This window comes from Phragmites australis, chromosome 14, assembly GCF_958298935.1.
Source record: "Phragmites australis chromosome 14, lpPhrAust1.1, whole genome shotgun sequence".
NCBI classification, from domain to species: domain Eukaryota; kingdom Viridiplantae; phylum Streptophyta; class Magnoliopsida; order Poales; family Poaceae; genus Phragmites; species Phragmites australis.
The window spans coordinates 1,215,374-1,233,083 of record NC_084934.1 but is presented as its reverse complement, the minus strand read 5'-3'; the positions used below and the strand labels follow the sequence as shown (position 1 = coordinate 1,233,083).

Sequence of the window (17,710 nt, the reverse complement as noted above, 5' to 3'; positions counted from 1 at the left end):
CCGAATTTCATCAGGCAATTTTACTCTATCATCACTAACAATCTTTAAATACCTCAGTTGAAACTAGTGGCCTAACAGTTGAAACAAGTGTCCCACTTCCAAGCTTCTGATTGTGTCGTTGAAACAGCTTTCTTTTCCTAGCTCCCCTAAAAGTTCTCCGTGTGCTCATGCTCATCTTCTCAACCTGAATGTATGCAGTGCCATTTTTAGACTTCCAAAGCATTTGGTAGACCGTTGCTTCGGTTTTCTGGCAGAAGTAATCTATTGCCTTTGGTAGCATGATCTCTTCTAGTTGTCGCAAGGTACTCTCTGTACGCAAGCAATGTTGCTCCTCGCCGTGGATCACCGCTATTGCAGAACTTTTATCCGCAGGCAGCATGTCTTCTAAATAGTCATGGGGCATAAAGAGGAGTCCAGCTTTCAGATGCGGAGAATCTTGCACAGAATTTTCGCATTCAGACAATGAGGTCCTCTGTTTGTTGTACTCGGACAGCGAGACTTGGCACTGCAAATTTACTTCAATAACTGGTCTAGAGAAATATCTGGTAATCCTGCCATGTCTAGGTTGCCAATACGCCGAAGCTCGTGTTGATCATGCTGCTTGCAACATAATGGGTTTGGGTGAAACCATTGAGTGCTAAGGCTATGAAGATTGTCCCAGTGTATTTTCTGCCATGAATTAACATATGGCACCCATGAGAAGTCCTGCATAGGTAGTCGAGTAAGTTCGTTCTTAATAATTTCAACTGTAGACTTGAAATGAGGGCTATACAATTGCAAGCACTTAATTGTGATTCCAAATATGTCTGTACATTCTGAAAGCTGTAGCATTACACTAAGGAAAAAGTTAGTCTCCGCCTCTCCGGTGCATTACCGTCTTTCTGGATAAATATCAGGCTAGCCTCTATTCCATGCTCTGCGATACTGAAGGGCACTACCGATTGTAGGAACGAAGGGTTCTCGTTTCCCCAAACGATTTTATGATGTAGTTCCTTGCCAGCAAAAAGGTCCTTGATAAGGGAGTTGAAGGGCATTTGACGGCGTTGTGTGCCACCAAGCTCGATGAATCTCAGGAACTCGCTAGCGCCATCTGCAAACCACTCAAATCTTCGAATGATGGATCTGCTCGACTCATTGTTGTTGCGGCTAAATGTAGAGAAAATAAATGACTTGGTAGCATGTGCTATCAGTTTAGAAAAGGATGAATTCCTTACCTACTGTTCCATCTGTTCTTCTAGTTTTCTCTTGCATTTGTGCAGGGTGTCATCACACTCTTGAGCCAACGTAACAAGGATGCGTCAGTGATCGACCACTTATTGGATATATAAGAAACCAAGTTGAAATGTGTCTCGGTGTATATGTGATGATTGATTAACAAGGTTGTTAAATTGGTTTGTCGAAATTCGCATTGCCTGAGATGTGCGGAGGGTTCATATATTTTTACGGATAGTTCGGACTTTTTGCGGAGCACATTCAATTTGATAGATTTCCTCAAGTTCATCCAAACCCTAGGTTTTTCCAAGATTCATGAACTAGTTGGGTGGATCTCCCAAATCTCTTGAGATCAAAAGGGGTTTCTTGATGGAATAGGTTCTCCATACCTAGATCCATCTAGGTTTCAAATTTCGTTGGATTTGGAGGTCGTTTGGTTGGTTTTCCCTTTGTTTGTTCAAGTTTTGGGGTGCTGATTTCTGAAAGTAGGTTAGACCCGACCCTTGGACAAGGTTAGACCGACACCCCCTTTGTTTTTTAGTTTTGTTCTGGTGTCTTTAGGTTAGACCAATCCCTTTGATAGGTTAGACCGACCCCCCTCCATTTGTGAGTTTTGTTCTGGTGCGCTTAGGTTAGACATACCCCTTTGATAGGTTAGACCTTAGTTTTTGAGTTTTCTCTGGACAACTTAGGTTAGCCCGACCCTTGCTCAACGTTAGACCGGTGCTCCTATTAGATTGAGAGTTCTTCCTGTTCTTGTGGTGTTTTGTTTCGGCCATTGACTTGATTTGTTTTCACTGTGTTCTTGGTCGATTCTTGATGTGTTGTGATAGCTTCCTAATCTGTTCCTAAGGTCAATACATCCGTTGTGACGTGTGTGATCTTGATGATTAGAAGAGAGGCACGTTGGGTCGAAAATTAGGATAGGGCATCAGTTTTTCAAAAATCGGTTGAGGAAGCTATCAAGGGGCTTAGGGTTTAGTCCTTCAGTTTATTTGCTATGTTCCCATATAATTGGTTGATGCTGTGTCGATTTTTTCTTGAATGGATGCTGTGTTGAATTCAGTTTAACGGAGAACTGATCCTACGGCCATGGTCGAAGATTGCAGTGTCATATAAGAAACCATTTGTGCTCTACAGCTTTACCCTCCTCTAGACGAATCGATGCCACAGCTCTCCTGTTGGTGTCGCATCGTCTGACAAATTGGAATTGATGAGATAAATGCTACTCTACTCTGGTTCAAGTCGCACTCTAAAGTATCAACACACGCAGAGAAGCAGGGCAGGCGACGTGTGAGATGGGGAGTAGATGGAGCGTACCTGTAGTGCGCCTGCGCGTGGTGGGATTCGGCCCTCATCTCCGGCCGCTCGTCCTTCTCCTACATGGCGCAGCATTTCCGCCCCCTCCCTCTCCTCTGCCATCGCCGTATTCTCCTCTGCGATAGTCCGTCCGCCTCTCCAGTCTCCCCGGCGCACGGTGACCTTTTCAGGCAGTGAGGTTCTGGGTCGATTTCATTTTCTAACGGTTGAGAAACCTCTGCTACACCGGTGTAGTTCAGAAATTCTTTAAAAAATAATTGCATAATGAAGATATAGTGTAGAGGAAAGGTTTTCTCTTCTTTATTCATCTATGTTTATAATGAATTTTTTTTTAAAAAAGACGGCAACAGGATTGCCGATTTTATTAGACTAGGAGTAAAAGAGGTACAAAAGACCCATTAAAAGAAAAAAAAGAAAAAAGAAAGAAACAAGTAGGGGGCGCAAAGCACAACTACGAGGCGCCTAGAAGGAGAGTGGGAGAAGGAACATCCACTCTGTTTGATCAAGGGATCAACTATACAACAGAGAGCAAAATACTACTTGTTGTTGGCTCCCGGGACAAGGCCATAGAGATCTCGCCGAAATCATTCTTGATCTTGTGCGCTAACTGTTGGGCTGTTTGGCTGGATTTTCTGAAGATTCTTGCATTTCTCTCTGTCCATAAATTCCACCAAAACAGGAGTACCAGTCCATTGAAAAAACCTCGGAATTGTTTATCAAAAGTCTTCATTGCCGCACACCACCAACCACGAGGGGTGCGAAACAGAAAGAAGCTTGGTAGATTGTTTAATTGTAACCAGGCTGAGATATGGTACCAAACCTCGCGAGCGTAGACACAGTCCTTGCATAGATGAGTTGCGGTTTCCATTTCCTAATCACATAACCTGCATGCTTGTTCATGAGGCCATCCTCTCTTTATAAGCTTATCGGTCGTTAAGATCTTTTTTTTTAACATTAACCATGCAAAAGTTTTGCATTTTGGTTTAACCTTCGCTTCCCAGACCACCTTCATATTGTATTTTGTCATTATCCTTTGGAACTGAATCTTATACGCGCTGCTTGCTGTGTATTCTCCGTTTGCAGTCCACCGCCACTTGATTTGGTCCGCTATTTCGTCAGAAAGATGCAGCTGGTTTATCAACATCCACAGAGATGTGATTTGAGTTAGCTCTTCATCTGTAGATATATCACCGATGTAGGATATCCATTGGTGATCTTGCAGCCCTCTTCTCACGTTGAAGTTTTTTCTGCAGGATTTTGAAAAAATCAGTGGCGCAATGTTCTTCGGTGCTTGCCCCTACACCCAGCTTGAGTGCCAGAAATCCGCTTTCCTCCCATTTCCAATCGTTATCTCTGTCGACGCATGAAACAACGCACGATCTGTTTGGTCACACGGTAAGGGAAGTCCTTTCCACAGCCGATCTTGTTGTTGCCAATCTAGCCATAACCAGCGGACACGCAAAGCACGCGCAAATTTCTCCAAGTCAACGATGCCCAGGCCTCCCTTCTCTTTTGGTTTTGTAACACTCTGCCAATCTGCGAGGCAGTGTCCTCCAGAGACCTTGTCCGGCTCCTCCCCTCGCCAGAGGAAGCTTCGACGAATACGATCGATTTTCTTTTGCATCCATTTTTGTAACGGTAGGACAGTAAGGTGGAAAGAGACCTGCGAGGAGAGAACGGTCTTTACCAAGATCTTGCGACCTGCCAATGAGAAATGCTTGCCTTGCCATCCTGGTAGCTTGTTTGTAATGAAAAGTTATATCCCGTATATATATAGTGTGTTAAAAATCCTTAAAAAATAGAATCGAATCTTTCGAGAGATCAAAACAGGTTCATATTCGATTATAAAACTCTAAATTTTCTATCACTAACAAGTAGGCACATCATCCTAAAAAACAACAGGCCCATCCTGCCTATCAAACGAGGCTCGTCAATGCGTGGTCAAGCCATCCTCCTCTCCTCGTCTTGCGTTGCAGCTCTACGGTTCAGGCAGACAGCCGCTGCACACCATGCCTGAGATGTTTGCACGCCATGGCGAGACACCTTGAGCTGCGGCGACGGGCCAGCTGGAGACCTGACGACCATGGAGTTGCAGGCACCTTTACCCAGTGTTTGCTTAGGCACAAAATCAAACTCCAGTCACATCATGTATGCCACTGCTACTACCAGACCTGCTTTTGTACTGAAAGCAAAAGAATGTACATGCAAAGAAACAAAAAGGAGAAAACGCCTCTGTGCACAATGTAACAAGCAACGCAAGACTCCAGATGATTCAGTAATCCACACACGCAGGGAAAGCATACCAGATCAGCAGTAACAATGGTCTAACAATGTTACCATACCCATCAAGTCATGAAATTGAACACGCAAATATAGGGGACAAAACGCACATGCTCTCGATCCCATTAAACAAGGCGGGAAAGCTATAACAACCCTCGCGTCGCTCGCTAGGGTGACTCGGGGTGACCTAACCTCCATGCAAACCACCTCGCAACCTACGTCGGTGGCGGCGGATGGCTGCTCCTTACCGGGATTCGTGTCCATGGCATGGTGGTTGTGGCCACCCCTTGCTAGGCTCCACCCACCATGCGTGTGGGCGGTGGCCGCCCTTGCTGTTAGAAAATTGGTTATTAATGAAAACAACAGATTGATCTACCGAGACAATGCACATGATTACAAACGACACTAGAGGCACGATATTTGTTAATGAGGTTCAGCTGAAGCATACATTCCCGGGGCATGACTACGGGTGCTCCTCCCCAACTAGCAATACCAGCCGCTTCTCAGGGTACCCGGCAGACTCGTTGTCCCCCTGCGAACCTGTCGCTATATCATCATGATTACAAACAGTAATCCTCCTCTCATATTTATGAGGAGGTCTGGTTACAGCAATTCTATTAGGATTCTACCTAGAGTCCTACTATGATTTCACCATATATCGCTAATACAACTCAAAGTCCTATACGTAACCAACTCCGAATAATTATTCGATACATATCCAATAAACTCCACCTTGACGAATAATTTACCACCTTAAAACCGTCATGCGTGAGCCTTCATGTACACCGGACTTGAGTTGTCGCCTTTACCGCTCAATGAGAGCTGCTCGATGAGTTTCACTCAAACCCATCGCTTTCCAGAGACACTGCTATCATTGTAACTTCAGTCTCCATAACTCCACCTGCAACTAAGCACATTTCTCTTCTATCAACACAAACTCTTTGAACAATGCGCGTGGTGGTAGCCCTCGCGATGGGTGCAGCATGGGCACGTGCGGTTGGCCGTGTTTTCTCTTGCGCGGCCAATGGGGTGTGTGGACATCGGGCGAAAGCTTTGCCTGACTATCTGTTAGTGCCGGCGATGGTGACGTCCCACTCCCCTCTTTGGGGGCGTCGTCCTGATGTCCCACTCCTCTCTGCTCTAGGGGATTCTCCGGATGAAGACCTAGTTCCACCTTTGGGATGGATGCCGGTGGCAATTTCGATGCCATGATCTCCTTGGAGGCATCGTCTTAGAGTTTGCTCCTTGAGAGTGGCTATCGGCTTGGGTCCGGTGGTGGTAGGCGTCTCCAATAGCTATCGGCGTCATTCAGGGTGACGCTCCCCTTTGAGGTTGGGCGTCATGCCGCTAGTGCCGTCCTCTAGTCTCCGCTTCTTCATCGCTGTCGTGGACAATGGACTTTTATCTATCCAGTGGTAGCATTTTGGATTGGTGGTCTTAGCTTTAACCGACTGACGGAGTAATTCTTCATTTGGTGGGCTAGATTTGGCTTATGCTCTGGTTCTGTTCTCGCCTTTAGTGGTGGGAATTGAAGATGGTTCTTTAGGAGTCGACACTATCAAACAAGCCGTAAAGGATGACAACTCGAGCTGCAAGGCGGAGACTTTTTCTTCATTTTTCTTTCCTTTTAGTTCTACTTGTGTACATCAGTGATGCGTTTGGGCATTCCGATGTCAGCCGATTTATGTCGGTGGTTTTGTAAGGCTACATGTACCTGCGTGGTGCACTAGGCCGGAACGTTATTTCCATTATGTAAAAAAAATCCCATTAAAGAAGAACCACAAAAAAAATGAAATTCAGTTTTATTACAAGGGAGAAAATAGAAGACAGTTGTTACATGACCCAAACGCCTGACACCAGAAAAAAAACGATATAGCAAGCACATTATTTTATTACAAGTGGTCCTCTCACAGGTCTAGTAGTTGGAAAACTAGTAATTTAAATGTTCTTTCTGGAATCATCCTGGCAAATTAATGAAGCTAACGCCAACCAGAGGATATCAAATCGATACTTTCCGGTCAGCTGTATAGTTTACAGGGTGTTATTATCGATTACGGAGAAGTAATGTAGAACATATTATTTCCTAACAAAGACCAACAGAACAGAGTCTGTTGATATGCTTCTCTTGTCCCTGTTTTTGACCCAAATTCTAGCTCCAATTTTTTTTAGAAAATGGAATTCGTTCCGGTTTTTTGCATCTTGGATGCATACAGCCTACATCATTATTACAAAGTTTTGGCTAGAAGCCCGTAACAAATCGAGAGCAAAGCATGGTAAATTATGTCATACATGTATTCTATAGTTACAACGCCACCCATGCTTTGCAAAGATGTCTATTGCCACCATCTCCAGAGTGTGGCACACCTTCAAAACATCTTCCCTTTGGTCCTCCTTTTGTAGTAATCTCCAGAACCTTAGCCAATAGGTTCCCCTGAATATAGCCTGCATGAATGACATATTTGTTTTTTTATTAAACACGATATCATTGCGACAAAGCCAAATAGCCCAAAAAATAGCGGCAACCCCAACCAAAATTCTTTTCTTTATCTTTGATCCCAACCCCTGTAGCCAATTGCCCACAATATGAGATATGTTCCTTGGTCTTTTTATTCCCAAGGCTATTGTGACAATGCGCCAAATGGTATTAGCTATGGGACATTCCAAAAAGAGGTGTTGTATGCTTTCATTGTGATTACAAAAGCAGCACTTAAGACTACCCTCCCACTTTCTTTTTGCCAAATTATCTTTAGTCAAAATAACCCCACGGCCTATATACCATAAGAAAATCTTTATTTTTAAAGGGAGTTTTAGCTGCCATAACCACTTGTGGGAGTGCGTAATGGGTTGATGCATCATTTGCTTATACATGGATTTGACTGTATATAATCCACTTCCATTAAGAATCCACCTGAAGGTATCTTTCTCATTAGAGAGGTCTATGTGGACTAATTGTAAGGTTAACATTTGCCATTCAATTAGTTTATCACCCACAATTGGTCGCCGGAAAGATAAGTTAAGCGGTATGCTTCGCATTACTTCCGCGACTGTGGCCTGCTTATGCCGCACAACCTTATAAAGATTTGGGAATTGCAAGCTTAATGGACTATTGCCCAGCCAAATATCATTCCAGAATCGAGTTTGGCATCCATCCTGTACCTGAAAAGAACCCCATCTTAGGAATTCTTTTTTAATCTTCATAAGGTCAGACCAGAAATGAGAATCATCTGGTTTTCCTTGTGCTTGTGTGAGTGCCTTGGAACCAAGATACTTGTTTCTGAGTATTTTTTGCCAAACCCCGTCCTCATTAAGGAGCTTGAACAGCCATTTGCTGAGAAGGCAAATATTGTTGACTGAGAGGTTAGTAATTCCCAAACCACCCAGGTCCTTTGGTTGGCATAGTATATCCCAGCGAGTTAATCGATATTTCTTTTTATGATTATCCCCTTGCCAAAAGAATCTAGATCGTAAATAATCCAGTCTCTTTAGGACACCACGAGGGATCTCGAAGAAGGACATCATAAACACTGGAAGGCTGCTCAAAACTGAATTAAGGAGGACTAATCTGCCCCCAGCTGACATCATCTTCCCTTTCCAACTGCTCAATTTACGCTCAAATCTTTCCTCCCCCCCCTTCCAGTCGCTATTTCGAAGCTTTCTATGATGCATTGGAATGCCAAGATATTTAAATGGATGTGTACCAATATCACACCCAAATAACTGTGCATATTGTTCTTCACATTCATTTGCTTCTCCATAACAAAACAACTCACTTTTATGGAAGTTTATTTTCAACCCTGAAAGTTGTTCGAAAACACATAGAATTAGTTTCATGTTCTTTGCCGGTTCCATATTATGGTCCATAAAAATGATAGTGTCATCTGCGTATTGTAAAATTGATAGTCCATCATCTACCAAATGTGGAACCACACCTGTTATTTGACCATTATTTTTGGCTCTTGATATTAATATTGCAAGCATATCTGCTACAATATTAAAAAGGATAGGAGAAAGGGGGTCTCCTTGTCTCAGTCCTTTATTTGTTTGGAAATAGGGGCCAATGTCATCATTTATCTTGATTCCAACATGACCCCCTGAAACAAAATCATGGATCCATCCACACCATTGTGTCGAGAAACCCTTCATTCGAAGAGATTGTTGTAAGAACGACCATTTAACTTTATCATAGGCTTTTTCAAAGTCAATCTTCAAAATTAAGCCGTTTTGCTTCTTCCTATGCAATTCATGGATTGTTTCATGTAAAATTATTACTCCCTCCATGATGTTGCGACCCGGCATAAAAGCGGTCTGTGTGGGTCTTATAATTTTCTCCGCAACAGTACTTATTCTGTTAGTACCAACTTTGGTGAATATTTTAAAGCTGACATTTAACAGACAAATAGGGCGGTACTCTTGAATTTTCAGCGCTTCCTTTTTTTTTCGGGATAAGCGTGATAACGCCAAAATTAAGGTTGTATATAGCCAGTCGCCCTTGATGGAAATCAACGAACAGATTCAGGAGTTCACCCTTGATCACCTCCCAGAATGCTTGATAAAATTCAGCCGGAAAGCCATCTGGACCAGGAGCTTTATTATGCTCCATCTGGAAGATTGCTTGTCGCACCTCGTCTTCAGTGAAGGGTGCAGTGAGTATTGTATTTTCTTGTTCACTCACTTAGGGTATGTCATTTGTAATTGATTCATCTAAAGCAAAAGTATTAAACTCTGGCTTGCTGAATAAATCCTTGTAGTATTTGGTGATATGCTTTTTGAGTTCAGGTTCCCTGATATGGGAGCTATGCTCATCCTCTAATTTGTATATCCGTTGTTTTCGGTGTTTACCACTAGCTACCAATTGGAAATATTTGGTATTATCATCACCCTTAAGTAGCTCTTTCACTTTAGCCCGCTGATACCATTTGAGCTCTTCTTCTCGCAGCAAATGTATAAGCCTCTCATTGAGGTAGTGTTTGAGAGCCACCTCATTTAGTGATAAGGGTGTTGTTTCCGCCTTCTTATCGAGCTCATCAATTGTATTGGCCAGCTGCTCCTTTTCTTTCTTCAAGATTCCAGTACTTCTATGTTTTTTGAACTCAGTTATGAATAGTAACTCCGATATTTAATCTGTTACCTAGAACATTACGTTTGCTTTTGCTCCTTGTTTCCCATATTGGCCGATGTTACATGATTCAGAATTTCAGGCGTAGCGATGGTGCTGCTAACTGACTTTCCCTTTCTTTCTGAATCCAGTCCACGATCGAGCCTCGCACCTGGACAGGCGCATGCGTAACCCACAAGTCGACGAATTGAGAGATCACATTTGTCCGACTCCCCAGCTCCTCATTTTGTGGTTGCAACAACTTTCTTTTTCTTCCTCCCCCAGAAGTTCTCCGTGTGCTTGGCACCTTCATGCTTTCCTTCTCAACTTGAATGTATGCAGTGCCATGCTTAGACTTCCAGAGCATTTGGTGAACTGTCGCTTCGGCATTCTGGTGCAAGTAATCTATTGCCGTTGGCAGCATGATCTCTTCCACTTGTTCCAAGGTTATGTCTGTATGCAAGCAATGTTGCTCCTCACAGTCAATCGCCGTCATTGCAGAACTTTTATCCGCTGGAAGCAGGTATTCTGAAGACCATGGGGCATAAAGAGGAGTCCGACTTTCACATGTGGAGAATCTTGCAGAGAAATTTTGGCTTCAGACAGTGAATTCCTGTGTTTTCTGTACTCAGACACTGAGACCTGACACTTCAAAGTCACTTCAATTACTGGTTCTAGAGAAATATTTGGTAAACCTTCCATGCCTATGTTGCCAATACGATGAAGCTCATGCTGATCATGCTGCTTGCAACATAATGGGTTTGGGCAAAACCATTGAGTCCCAAGGTTGTGAAGATTGTCCCAATGTTCTTTCTGGCACGAATAAACAGATGGCACCCATAACAAGTCTTGAGTAGGTAGTTGAGAAAGTTCTTTCGTAACAATTTCATCTGTAGACTTGAAATGAGGGGCAAACAACTGCAAGCACTTAACTGCGATCCCAACTATGTCCGTACTCTCTGAAAGGTATAGCGTCATACTAAAGTAGATAATACCCTTTGTTGCAGTACCATCTATTCGGATAAATATCAGACTAGCCTCTATTCCATGCTCTGCACTAGCAAAGGGTGCCAACCATAGTTGAGACAAAGAAAACTCGTTTCCCCCAACAATTTTATGATGTAGTTCCTTGCCCGCAAAAAGGTTCTTGACAAGGGAGTCAAAGGGCATGTGACGGCGTGGTGTGCCACCAAGCTCTATGAATCTCAAAAACTCACTAGCACCATCCGCATACCACTCAAATATTTGAACAATGGATCTGCTCAACTTGTTGTTGTGATTAAAGACGGAGAAAACAAATGACTTGGTAGCATGCGCAATCCGGTTAGGAAGGGAGGAACGCCTTACCTCCTGTTCCATCTGTTCGTCTTCTAGGATTCCCTGCTTGTATTTATGCAGTGTGTCATCGCACTCTTGAGCAGCGCCCTTCAGCTTCCTACGCCAACACAACAAGGAGGCATCAGTGATCTGCCACTTATCAGATGTCTCAAGAGCAGCCTCCAGCCTGATGTGTGCCATCTCTAGCCTCTCCAAGTTTCTGTTCGCATTTGATTCCTCTTTCTCCTCATATTTGTGAACCAGACCAGATAGGATTTGGCTAACTGTCTCCTGGACGACCACAGAACTGACCATCTCCGCCATTAGGATTGAAGCATCTGTAGCATCCCTTCCCTGCTCGGCAAAAGCATAAGAGATTAGATATATGAACTTTGGATCACAAGCAAAGGTGTAGCTTAACGGCTGTAAGAATCTACCCTTGATTGAATTGCACAGAAGTGGTGGACAGCTATCCTGTGTATTGAGATAACTTGGAGGGTAAAATGGTACTGCAAGGGAACATGAGAACCTAAGAAGAAGATTGTTAGGAATCAAGCACGATAGGATCAAACATGAGACACGATTTTACGTGGAAAATCCTTGTGGGAAAAAACCACGGGCGCCCTTCGGCGATTTTCACTATATCAGAGATATGTACAATGCAGGAGATTACAATGAGCGTCTTGGCTTTCCTTGCAGCTTACAAGATATATTTATAGAGATGGACATATACGACTCTAGTCTAATACGGACTGTTCCGGAATATGGGCCGAAGGCGTCCCTTGTCTGGCCTAACAAGAATTCGGATCACAATCCAACAAACTCCACCTTGAGACGAATTCCATCTTGTAGCAAATAAAGAATCATCAATAAACTCCCTTCAATAATAAATATCACCGACGCCAAAAGTCTGTAGGACTCAAACTGTAACACCAACTAAACTTGAGTATAGCTCAAATTTAGTAGCAGGAACTAACTTTGTCATCATATCAGCAGGATTATCATAAGTATTTATCTTGCATATTTTAATATCACCTTGAGCAATGACATCTCGAATATAATGATACCTCACATCAATGTGCTTTGTTCTTTCATGAAACATCTGATCCTTTGTAAGGCAAATAGCACTCTGACTATCACAGAATATATTAATGCAAGAATTATCTCCACAAAGCTCAGTATACAAACCTCTCAGCCAAACAGCTTCTTTGTATGCTTCAAAAATAGCCATATATTCAGCTTCAGTAGTTGATAAAGCAACAGTAGCCTGCAAACATGCTTTCCAACTAACAGCACAACCACCAACGGTGAAAACATAACCTGTGAGAGATCTCCTCTTATCCAAATCACCAGCATAATCTGAGTCAACATAACCAACAAGTCCATCTCCAGATTTTCTAAATTGCAAACAAGCACTAGAAGTACCACGCAGATATCTGAAAATCCACTGAACAGCTTTCCAATGCTCTTTACCAGGATTAGCCATGAATCTACTAACAACACTCAGTGCATGAGATAAATCAGGACGAGAGCAGACCATGGCATACATAAGTGAACCAACTGCACTAGAATATGGAACTCTAGACATGTACTCAATATCGTACTCTAACTCAGGACATAAAGCTGAAGATAATTTGAAATGAGCAGCTAATGGAGTACTCACTGGTTTTGCATCATGCATATTGAAACGACGAAGGACCTTCTCAATATAACCTTGCTGACTAAGATATAACTTGTCAGATTTTCTGTCTCTAATGATCTCCATATCAAGAATTTTCTTTGCTGCACCTAAATTCTTCATCTCAAATTCATTACTCAACTGTGATTTCAATTTGGCTATTTCTGATTTATCCTTTGCAGCAATCAACATATCATCGACATAGAGAAGCAAATAAATAGCTGAACCACCAACAGTCTTCGAATAGACACAGCTATCATAATCATAACGCTTAAAACCATTAGAGAGCATAAAGGAGTCAAACCTCTTGTACCATTGTCTAGGAGACTGCTTCAAACCATAAAGAGATTTCTTTAATTTATAGACAAAGTCTTCTTTTTCAGGAATAGCAAAACCTTCAGGTTGATCCATATAAATATCTTCATTTAACTCCCCATGTAAAAATGCAGTTTTAACATCTAATTGCTCAAGTTCATAATCACGCATAGCAACAATACTGAGTAAAGTGCGAATAGAACTATGCTTCACAATAGGGGAGAAGATGTCATTATAATCATACCTGGAATCTGGCTATAGCCTTTAGCAACCAACCTTGCTTTATACCTTGCTGCTTCATTAGGAAAAATACCCTCCTTTCTTTTGAAAATCCACTTGCAACGAACAGGCTTCTTCTCTTTTGGCAATTTGACTAAATCCCAAGTACCATTCTTTGCAAGTGATTGCATTGCAGTCATCCAATTATTACAATCAGCAGAAGTAATAGCCTCATTGTAATTAGAAGGTTCTGCATTACTTTCAACTTCTTCAATATTACACTCCTCAATTAACCTCTTGGGTGGATTAATTTGCCTTCTAGGCCTATCAACTGCAATAGAATGTTGTGTAGGTTGCACAATAGATGAAGGATGTGGAGCACTAGATGTATCATGATCAATAAATAAATTTTCATCAATATGTGTATCTTGGACAACGGTATCTGGTGTACTTTCTGCATTAATAAAATACTCCACTTGCACGCTAGAACTCTGTTGACTCTGAACAGGAGCATTTGGCAACATAGCAAATTCATTAAAGACAACAATACTGCTAATCACCACCTTTTGTGTTGCAGGATTCCACAATTTATAACCTTTAATACCAGATTTATAACCAAGAAAGATGCACTTAACAGCTCTAGGCTCTAATTTACCATTATCAACGTGAGCATAAGCAGGACAACCAAAAACTCTCAATTCTGAATAATTAGCTGGAGAACCAGACCATACCTCAATTGGAGTTTTCTTATCAATGACAATGCTGGGTGATCGATTAATAAGATAGCAAGAAGTGGAAACGGCTTCAGCCCAAAAACGCCTATGCATACCTGCATTAGACAACATGCAACGGGCCCTCGAGATGATAGTTTTGTTCATACGTTCAGCTACACCGTTTTGTTGTGGAGTACCAGGAACAGTGTAGTGTCTCACAATGCCTTCAGACTTACAATATGAATCAAATTCATCAGAACAAAATTCTATCCCATTATCAGTGCGAAGCTTCTTTACCTTCTTTTCAGTTTGTCTTTCAACCATAACCTTTCACTCTTTAAATGCTTTAAATGCTTTTGATTTATGCTTCAAGAAATAAGGCCAAACTCTTCTCGAGTAATCATCAATAATAGTTAACATATAACGAGAACCACCTAGTCAAGACCTACGAGATGGTCCCCATAAATCAGAATGCACATAATCAAGAATACCTTCTGTTGTATGAACTGAAGTGTTGAATTTCACCCTCTTATGCTTGCCAAAAATACAATACTCACAAAATTTCAGCTTGCCAATACTATGTCCATCAAGAAGACTTCTCTTGCTCAATTCTGCCAAACCAAGTTCACTCATATGCCCAAGACGCATATACCAAAGATTAGTAGCATCAGAATCTGATAATGAATGCGAACTTACAGCGGCATCACCTGTGATTGTAATGCCTCGGAGATGATATAAATTGGTAGATTTCAAATAACCTTTCATTACAATTAGAGAACCTTTTTTCACCTCCAAAATACCATCTCTACCTGACCAATCATACCCTTTATTATCAAGAGTACTCAAAGAAATAAGGTTCCTTTTCATACTTGGAACGTGCCTCATATCTGTCAAGGTTCTAACAATGCCATCATGCATCTTTATCATAATTGATCCAATTCCAACAATTGGACGTGGGTTGTCATCACCCATCCTAATAGAACCAGCATCTTGAACAGAATTATAAGTGGTGAACCAATCTCTATGTATGCATATATGGAAAGACGCAGCGGAGTCAATAATCCATTCATCACCACTACTAGCACATCCAGCAAAAGCAACGAGAGTCTCTCCATCAGAACTATTATAAGAAGCAGCAACAGATGCTTTACCTTCTTCAATAGATTTACATTTCCTCTTTTCTTTATTCTTCAACTTGTAACATTCAGATATATCGTGATTATTTTTTTTAATACCTGCAGAATTTTTCTTTGCATCTGGACTTTGAACGACCTCTGTAACCGTTCGAACTTTTATCTCTTTGGCTATTATGCGAATTCTTCTCCTTTGTCCTGCCACGCACAATCAAACCTTCTCCATTGGAAGTAGAGCCATCAATAGACACCATCTGTTTCATCTTTTCTTTGGCATGCAAGGCCTCATAAACTTCTTTCAAAATTAGCGTATCATGACTGTATAATATGGTATCTCTGAAGTTTACAAAAGAACTGGGTAATGAACACAAAAGAATAAGACTCAAATCCTCATCATCATATTTTACCTCCATAGACTGTAGGTCAGCAACAATCTCCTTAAAGACCGAAAGATGATTCAACACAGAACCACCTTCCTGTAATTTGTGCGTGAACAACTTCATCTTCAGATGCATTTTACTGGTTAGATCCTTAGACATACAGATCGATTCCAGGTTTAGCCATAAAGCAGCAGCGGTTTTCTCCTGTAAAACCTCCTGTAAAATATTGTTTGATAAATGAAGATGAATTTGTGACAAAGCCTTACGATCCTTTCTCTTTTCTTCATCGAACCAAGACTTTTGATCTCTATTCCCAAAATTATCAAGCGCATCATTCAGATCAGTATACGCAAGAACAGCTCGCATCTTAACTTGCCATAGAGAAAACCTTGTATCTCGGTCTAGCAGTGGAATATCATATTTCATAGAAGTCATAGCAAAAAATAATCAGCAACAAAAAAAAAGGCTGCAAACCCAGGGTACAATCCTGTGTGCACGAAGTAATAAATTGCACAAATCCTGTACACTTCGTGTATGCACAGCAATCAAATCAGAAACCAATGAACTGGTACGATCTTTGTGTGCGCGAAGCAATAATGCCAATTTCCTTCTCACACCTATCTGATTTGGTGCTTTGATCAATCTCCTGGTACGATTTGGAATCCTGGTACGATTTGAGATGGATCGGCTTGGACTCAACACGAGGTGACAACACGCTTTGACCAGAAAGAATCGGCGACGGACTTTTCCCCACGCATGAACCAATCTGAACAGCTGGTGCAACGAACTCGTCGGAATCCACGAATCCCGAGCGACGAACTCGGCGTCAAAATTCGAACCGTGACGACGGAGAAGAGAACAAATCTAACTATTTTTTTTCTGGTACTAGTGTAGATCTAACTTAGCTCTGGTACCACTTGTTAAAAATCAAGCACGACAGGATCAAATACTAGATACGATTTTTACGTGAAAAACCTTTACGGGAAAAAACCATGGGCACTCTTCGGCGATCTTCACTATATCAGAGATGTGTACAATGCAGGAGATTACAATGAGCGTTTTGATTCTCCTTGCAGCTTACAAGATATATTTATAGGAGTGGACACATACGACTCTAGTCTAATACGGACTGTTCCAAAATATAGACCGAAGGTATCCTTATCTGATCCAACAAAAATTCGAATCACAAGTCAACAAAGATAGTGCGGTCCAAGTCTTTGGGAGGAAAAAAGGGGTGGAGAAGTCATTAACATGGAGGGGTCTGATAGCGAAGAGTGTGGAAAAGTTGGTCATTACAAGGGAAAAATGATGATTCCAGAAGGCTACTATTTGACTAAAGCAATAACAATGAGAGTCTCCACTTCTTTATGTGTCTAAATATAATTGCCCAACATGCATTAAGTGGTTGAAAGTTGAAGAGGTGCATCCAAGTTGCGTCAAAAATCAAATTGAGGGTGGTATGACAACTGACAACGACATCAGAGAACAAGGTGAAACACAGCTTGAAAATCTTACACCTATGCAGCAGTGTCAAGGAACTTGGAAAAGTCTTGATCTTTGCCAGAGGAACGATTCACACCTTTAAACTGTCGCTTGTCGCTGGCAATTTTCAGTAGATGAACCAAACCCTACATACGAGTCTTTGTAAACCTTTTCATGCCATGCTAGTTTGACTGATATCTGATCAACTCACTAATATGTTTTCTTGCATCTCCTTTCCTGTAATTTGGTTTAGCCATTCGTGCTTTACTGTCACTCCTAGGCTAGCTCAATCACACAGCCTCCCCTTGTAGTTGCATCAGCTGGCTAGCCGAAGGGCTAATCTACTCTAGTTCGAGACACTCTCAAGTCTCAACACAGAGATCGAATAGGTTTTGGACCTGCCGTCGGTTTCAGGCACACATGCTATTTCAATGCTTAACTTTCGTAGACCATTGTAAGCAATAGCAATACCATGTGCAGAGATCCAGAACATTTCATAATCCGTCAACTCCGACTGATGGACAAAACAATCAATTGTCTTTGAGCTTATCATCTCGGCCACTTGT

The 17,710-nt window shown here is 41.8% G+C and overlaps 1 pseudogene; it reads right to left on the bottom strand.

Moving 5' to 3' along the window:
* Positions 1 to 9,898: 9,898 nt before the first annotated feature.
* On the bottom strand, positions 9,899 to 11,548 carry LOC133891604 (uncharacterized; annotated as a pseudogene).
* Positions 11,549 to 17,710: the final 6,162 nt, after the last annotated feature.